Source organism: Leuciscus leuciscus, assembly GCF_965113295.1.
Source record: "Leuciscus leuciscus genome assembly, chromosome: 23".
NCBI lineage: Eukaryota > Metazoa > Chordata > Actinopteri > Cypriniformes > Leuciscidae > Leuciscus > Leuciscus leuciscus.
Window position 1 is genome coordinate 15,295,016 of NC_138747.1, and position 7,471 is coordinate 15,302,486.

The 7,471-nt window shown below is 36.5% G+C and overlaps 1 protein-coding gene across 1 annotated transcript in view; it reads right to left on the minus strand.

Annotated features, from left to right (window-relative positions):
- Positions 1-7,471, minus strand: part of prickle2b (prickle homolog 2b) — a 78,878-nt gene extending 71,407 nt beyond the window's left edge. Inside the window, exon 1 of the mRNA XM_082155245.1 lies at positions 7,453-7,471. The gene's annotated coding sequence lies outside the window, so the exon portion shown is untranslated. The remainder of the gene's footprint in view (positions 1-7,452) is intronic.

Below are 7,471 nucleotides of genomic sequence, written 5' to 3' on the forward strand. Positions count from 1 at the left end.
AGGAAGCCTCTTGATACGAAACTCTTAATGTCAGAGAAGCTTCTCCATAAATGAGCACTATCATTGAAGGCGAGACCTGCTCTACGTCAATCTTGTCTAGCCAAAGTCTAGTTTTAATAGGCAATTGTGCAACAACACAGTGACAGCACTCAACAGCAATTACTGGCATAAAGTGGTGTGTGCTATGATCATAATGGATAAATTTGGTGTACTATAGAAGAAATATTGCAGAATGTTGATTCTTTATTTATATTCAAGGGGTGTTTTTATTTCTAAAAATATAAATGGTGAAGACTGGGTTGTTTTTTCAAGGTCTATGAGTTGGTCTCTTACGCTTTCCAAGACTGCATTTATTTGATCAACATACAATAAAAATAGTAATACTGTGAAACACTATTTACAATTTAATATTTTAAAATGTAATTTATTCCTGTGATGGCAAAACTGAATTTTCAGCAGTCATTAATCCAGTCTTTAGTGTCACACGTTCCTTCAGAAATCATTTTAATATGCTGACTGATGCTCAAGAAATATTTCTTATTATTATCACAATTGAAAACAGTTCTGCTGCTTACTTTTTTTTTTTTTTTTTTGGAAACCATGATACATATTTTTCAAGATTCTTTGATGAACAATGTAAAACAAAAAATAAATACTTATTTTAATACTTTTTAGAAGTTCACTAGAAAGTTCATATGGAAGTTTGGGGTCTGTAAGAATTTTTTTAACGAACTGAATACCTTTATTTAGCAAGGGTGCATTCAATCTATAAAAGTATTGAGAGAAAGTATTGCCTAACTTTCTATTTCAAATAAATTTGTTATATATTATTTCAAGTTAGAGATTAACCTCGGTCTCTAATACCTGCTGTTACTTTCATTTGTGTCTCCAGTGGGCCTCAGTCTGCATGCATGTGAGCCACCCCACCGTTTCCGTGACCACAATGGCAAATAAATGACCCTATCATTAGACCCAATCAAAGACAACCACATACACACGAAGTCATCCCAGCCCCCGGTAAAAGTACTGTTTGAATCTGAATGGTCAACTTGTTATTCATCTGCATGTCTATAGCCCATCTATTTACAGAGGCCCCAAATATCAATCTTTGGTCAAAATAACCTCAAATGGCAGCATAAGCAACAAAACCCCATCTCATTTAGTTAATGAGTGGAATAAGCGTTAGCAGGCAACATAACTGCATCTGGTTAGCACTTCAAAGCACACAGGGAGTGGATACAGTGATTTCACTCCATTCGAGGTGAATGCGTTTTAGCAGCTCTGTAGAACCATGCTAATCTAGAAAGGCCCAGTTGTTATGCTCTCTTGCCCTCTTTGTACATGTCTGAGGAGCAGGGTTTGCCTCTATTTTCTCCTCCTCCTGACTGCCTGAAAAGGAGACTTTACTTTAAAGGCCCATTCAATGTGCCAGACCGCCCTGATGGATTGGTTTGGCCGAGCCGCTTGTTAACACACTGAAGGCACTGTTATGCAGATTGGAGCAGGTTACTGGGAGGACAGAGTCCAGCGGCTCTACCTGCAGCTATGATTTTTAAAAATCCTTTTCATCAGTATTTTGTCTCGGTTTCTTTGCGTTTTAAGAACTGGTCAAGCACAACAGATGACTCTGGCTCAAAACATTTGTGAGAAAATGCTACATTTTCCTCCCTTTTTTTTTTCCTTCACCATGTCCCTATATGGGCTCTGTAGTGAGCAGAAGCTTCCCGTGAATTTCTCATTGCACCTTACACAAATGCCAACACTATAACGTGGAAGAAATTCATATTTTTTAATTCTTTAACTCCAATAATGGTGGACTCAGAATATTGTCTTTTTTATAGCAAAAACAAAATTGCATGAGCATTCATGTATCATTAAGTGTGTGTCATGCTGTATGCTATAGAAGTCACCATGAAGGACTTAGCAATTATCAGTATTACCAACTCTCAAAAAATATTTTTAATGGAAAACAGGGTTGTGGATTTTAGCAAAAATGTCAGGAACACTGTCCATTTCTATACATTTGAGTGTAAGACATTGCTGGTGGGTGACAACACCACATGTATATGTCGGAAGAGAAGTATTTGTCTGTTGCTGCACTAAATTAAGAGCTTTGACTTTGGCTTATCACTTTATTGCATCTGTTGTAAAAAATAAATGAATTTTAAAGACTATGGCACACCAATTACACACATATTGAACCTTGGCAACACAAGTGAACTGTGACCGCACATACATTTTTAATGATGAACAGACTCACAGTTGAGCTATTAGGTGCTTTGGAATTTAGACACTTAAACAAAACAAATCTGTTGAATGTACACCTATAAAATTAGCAAGAAAAAAACAGGCTAAATGTGGACTGATCAACTTTATCCCAGCTAAAAGGGAATTAGTTCAGAGAACATTCAGAATGAAGGCTTTTATAACTTGATGGGAACGTTAGTATGTGTTCTAAGAAACAATTTTGTTGGTATATTTCACCATTTACAAAAAAAGAAAACGATATTAAAAAAAGAAAAAGAAATGTGGTATAATATAGGACAAATTCTGTATTGCAACCCTAAAATGTTTTTGGCAACCCTAAAACATGCATTTAATCATCATGAAAGAGCATCTACAACCTAGAGTTACATGCCAACCTGGATAAGTGGGTCATATAAGCTGGCTGATCAGATAGCAAATACTCAAACACTGATGCTAATAGAGGCAGTAATGAGACTCATTAACACAAAGAAAATCAATCAAGCCAACGGCTCTCATAAATTATTAAAATCATCGTGTTACACATGCCACCATCTTGGTTCCTTCCTTCTACATAGCCTACAAGCTTATGGAGTGCAGCCTAGGTGAGCAAAAACATTAAAAAAATTACCTTCAGAAGCAACATTTAGTTATTTAGTTATGCATTACAAGTCTCACATATCCAGACTTTTGACTACAGGACTAATGTCTGGTCCATAATGCTTCTTATTTCAGCCAAAAAACAATTGCAAAATCGGTCCAGTGGTTAAACTACTCTAACTTTAGTAGTTTTCTTGAGTGTTAGAGTTACTAATACAAAAAAGCTTGAGTAGACATTACTATTATAAAACCCTCTAGATTTTATACAATGGTGGAGAAGCAGGGAAAATAGACCCCAGCTCCAGCAGATATTCCAACCATCTCATTAATATTTAGATATTTATGAATATTTCAGTACATTTTAGGGATTGCAGATGTTAAAAGTGTTGGAATAGGAGTTGATGCATGGCCTTTTCATGTTCACCAATTCATCAGACCCCTGCTCTACCCTACTACTTTTAAGCAAGTCCCTATATGACAGATTAGTTCATTTGACGACCATCTCGGTGATGCCGCAGGACAGATATTTTCTAGGCAGGCATACAAGTGCAGCTCCCATCTAATCGAATGCAGAAAGACAAATCTTTTAATACCTACATCCACCATTTTACATGTTACAACAACTTATACCGTTCATTTTCCTACACATGGTGCATCTCCCTCCCTCTTATGTGGATTATTAGCTCAGGTGTAGATCATTTTCCAACATGATTGTAACATTAAGAGGTTTTTCAAACTTTCTGATGACTAAGACACCCAAATATGATGACTGTCTTAAACAGAATAAAATAACTTTAATGTGATTAATGTCATGATTTCTGATCAGTACTTAGAAATACTAATGATCAGTATTTAGAAGAACTATTTAATTGCTGTAAAAAACTAAAGAAAAGAACCATCCTCTCACTTTCAAATGCCTTTTTTCCAGCAAATTACTTAACGTGCAAATATTTGCAGTGTTTTGGAAAGTTACTAAGTAATACATTGCAACATTGCATTAGGCTACTCCTTAAAAAAAAAGTAACTAATTGCGTTACTTAGTTACTTTTTATAGAAAGTAATGCATTAAGTTACTTTCGCATTACGTTTTCTCATCTGGGTAGGCCTTTCTTGTTTTTTTTATTAATAACAAAAAATAAAAAAGTCCTATTTTTGGCAAATGTAGAAATTCACTAGCCTGGCAAGCCAGACCTACATCAAGATGTTGGGTCTGCCAACTCACCATAGACACGGCTCAATCCGAGGGGCGGGATAAACGGCTGTCAAATTTCCTCTGCACGCAATAGGACAGCGCTTCAACCAACCAGAGCGTTTTCCCAACAGCTGAGCTAGTTGATAGATTCAACTTTTGCCATATCTGGCCGGCAAAACTACGAACACATCTTCCTTTTTTTAAGAATGACTTAAGTGCCGTTCTATGCTCTTTTCTCAAAGAAAAACCTAACTCCAAGTCCTCCAGAGTCGCGGACAAAGCCGATTTGAAAGATGTTCGCCAGCAGCAGCCGTCATTCTTTGTTTTCAAGTGGCAGGTAACCGTCGCAACTCTGTCTTCATTATGTTAAGCCCGCCCCGCCTACTCTATACACGACGTGATTGGCCTGACCCAATTTAGGTTTTTGCAGCTCGAAAGTCAATGGAGAGTTGCTAGACTGCCCTGGCTGCAAAATACATTTTGCTGCCGCTAGGGTGCGTCTAGATTTCTAGGCTAGAAATTCACACCAAAAAGTTAAATGAATAAGCCTTAGACTGAAGGAAATGGAAATTCACGCCTGTACAGTAGAGGGCGCAGCTCAAACAAACCTTTCAGCTATTTGGCCATTCTGGGCCACAAAGAATAGGATGCAGTTCAAAGTTCAAAACTTTTACTTCAGCAGTAAAAACACAAATAAGGTTTATATAAAGTCACTTTTGCTTATTGGTCTGGTTGAATTGGATCACTGAAGGTCAGCAGCAAAGACATTGGGTAACAATTGTGACTAGACAGTGAGTGTATGATGACACCTGCTAGCTCTGTCTACAGCCAGATCATGGTGACATTTTACTCAAACTCGGTTTCTCTCTCTCTTTCAAAGACACAACCAAACAGCAATCCTGATAGAAATCTGCATTCAAATATGCCTTTTCACGGTCTTCATAAAAATCTTTAGGAGCTGCTGTTGTGTAAGAGACCCCATAGTGTGCCATAGGTCTCCCACTCACACACAAAGACGCATCTAAAGAAAAGAAAATGTCCGCTTTAAATTAGTCTGGAAGACCTTTCGTTTTATTGTAGGACTGCAAAAGACAGGCAATTAAGGGCACATTCCAGAGCTGACTGTTGCCCTGTAATAGTTTACAGCAATGGAGTGCAGGCAGATCAGTTCTTTTTACCCTCCATCCCAGCAACCCCTTTCCTTTATAGAAGCTTTCTTGCCTTCTATATAAAGCAAATAGAGAAGGGCAACATGCTATTACAGTTGATCTGATTTGGTTAGACATAGAGTTTTTCTTCTCATTTAAACATGAACTTTAGAAGTTACATATTAAAAGTGCAACAAATTATTTCATATACCCACACTAACATTATGAAAATGCCTCAGTTGTTGGAGATAAAGGTAGAAGATAGTTCACCCAAAAAATTATAATTTTCTCACCCTCATTGTTCCAAACCTGTATGACACTATTCTGAATAACAAAAGAAGATACTTTGAAGAAATGTTTTTATCCATCCAATGAAAGAAAATATATATATAACTATTTCATGATTTAAAAAAATATATATTTTTGGGGTTTCATGGAAGAACTCAAGTCATGCAGGTTTGGAACAACATGAAGAGAGGAGAACTATTTTTTTGGGGAGAACTATCCTAATTGATTTTGATATGAGAAAACAATCGATATTACAAAAATAAAACAATGCAAATATTACAAATTGTGACATTAAAAAGTGTAAAAGTCACTCGTTTTTATAAAGTTACACAGTCCAACTGCGAGACCCGCAGGTGAAGTTACAGCTGGAGGCTTGCCTCCCCTGAGCCCATTGACTTTTAACAGACCCCCTAAAGCGTGCGGTGAGTTTGATGCAAGCCAACCTTCCGGTGTTTCTCTCGAATCCAACATGGAAGTGACTTCAACAGCAAATCATCGACTGGCCGCAAGAGACAGGCTCCAAAAGAGAGTCCAGACTCATAGACAATAATAATATAAAAAAATATATGATTTTTTTTTTATAACTCATCTGTTTAAATTATATTAAGCCTTAAAGTTCTGCATAATTAAGGGCGTGGCCACTTGAGTGACAGGTGAATTGCCACTGCTGTCACTACTCGCCGTTTGTCTGCTGTCTGTTAGCCATCACGTAACCTCAGTTAATCCCATTCTCAGCCCATTTTCACTATCATAATATCAATATCATATACATAACTATGTTTTCAGTGGTGTATAAAGACCTTACTTAATGAACCATTATGTTTTTATTACCTTAGAATGAGCCATTTCTATCTACATACAACGCGGGTCCTCTTACATTGAAATGCGCCGACATGTTTCTACAGTAAACCTAAACGGACAAATGCGTTTCGTTACTATTTTGTTCTTTGTGCAAGGAAGCTAGCTAAATTCAGCAAATAAAACACTGACACCTTGATGAACAAGTAACAATAATATTCGCAAAAACATATAGTTTTATTGAATAATAAAGTAAACCTAATTTCTTAATTTATCTTTGTAAAGAAACATCATTGCTTAACTGGCTACTCTCTGCTGTCTCAGATGACGAAAAACCACTGTAACTTTTGTTGATTGCAATTCGCAACCTCACCACTAGATGACGCTAAAAAAAAATCACACACTGCACCTTTAAATTGTTACTGCCTTTAGTTAATATTTCGGAATAAATGTAAAATTGCATAAAAACAATAACTTGATTAAATTTATGCTTGGTTTTAATGAATAGAACATTAATTACATAGTGTAAAAGTACAAAATAGTACAAAGTACAACATTTTTGTCTCGCTTTTTATGTAATGTTTATTTAACCAGGAAAATTAAGTGTAACAGGGAAATAAATTTACATTTGAGATATATATATATATATATATATATATATATATATATATGAGGGCTTTCCTCCTCTTTTTAAAACATCACCCCACACCACTGATTCTTACTATAATTTTTTTCCCACCAAATTCTAACCAGTCACATCCTCTGGTTCAGTGTGATCCAGCAGAACAGTTCAACTCGCCCAAACAAAAATGAAGCCTGAATGTCCTGGAAAGCATGAATAGCTAGTTTAGTGTACACTGTTATCTTTGTGCATACAGGTCCTGCAAAGTGACTGCTGGCTCAGACACGCACTGTCAGCTCCATTCAAATTCTACTGAATCCTCCTGTGGTGACTCTATCTAAAGGCAAAGAACCTCAAAATTTCCACTGAACATTTCAAGAGCTTAGAAATGCTGATGCCATCCAACAGCAACAAGAAAACTTTAAAAACTACTCACTGTTCACCAAAATCTGTGGTTTGGGCTCTCCTGCACCAAAAGTCAAGATAAAATCTCATTCTCTACATAATGCCTGAAGTAAAATAAGAAAAATATGTTTAGGACCAGCAAGTTGGGGTTTCACCTCCATTTATGCAGAACGA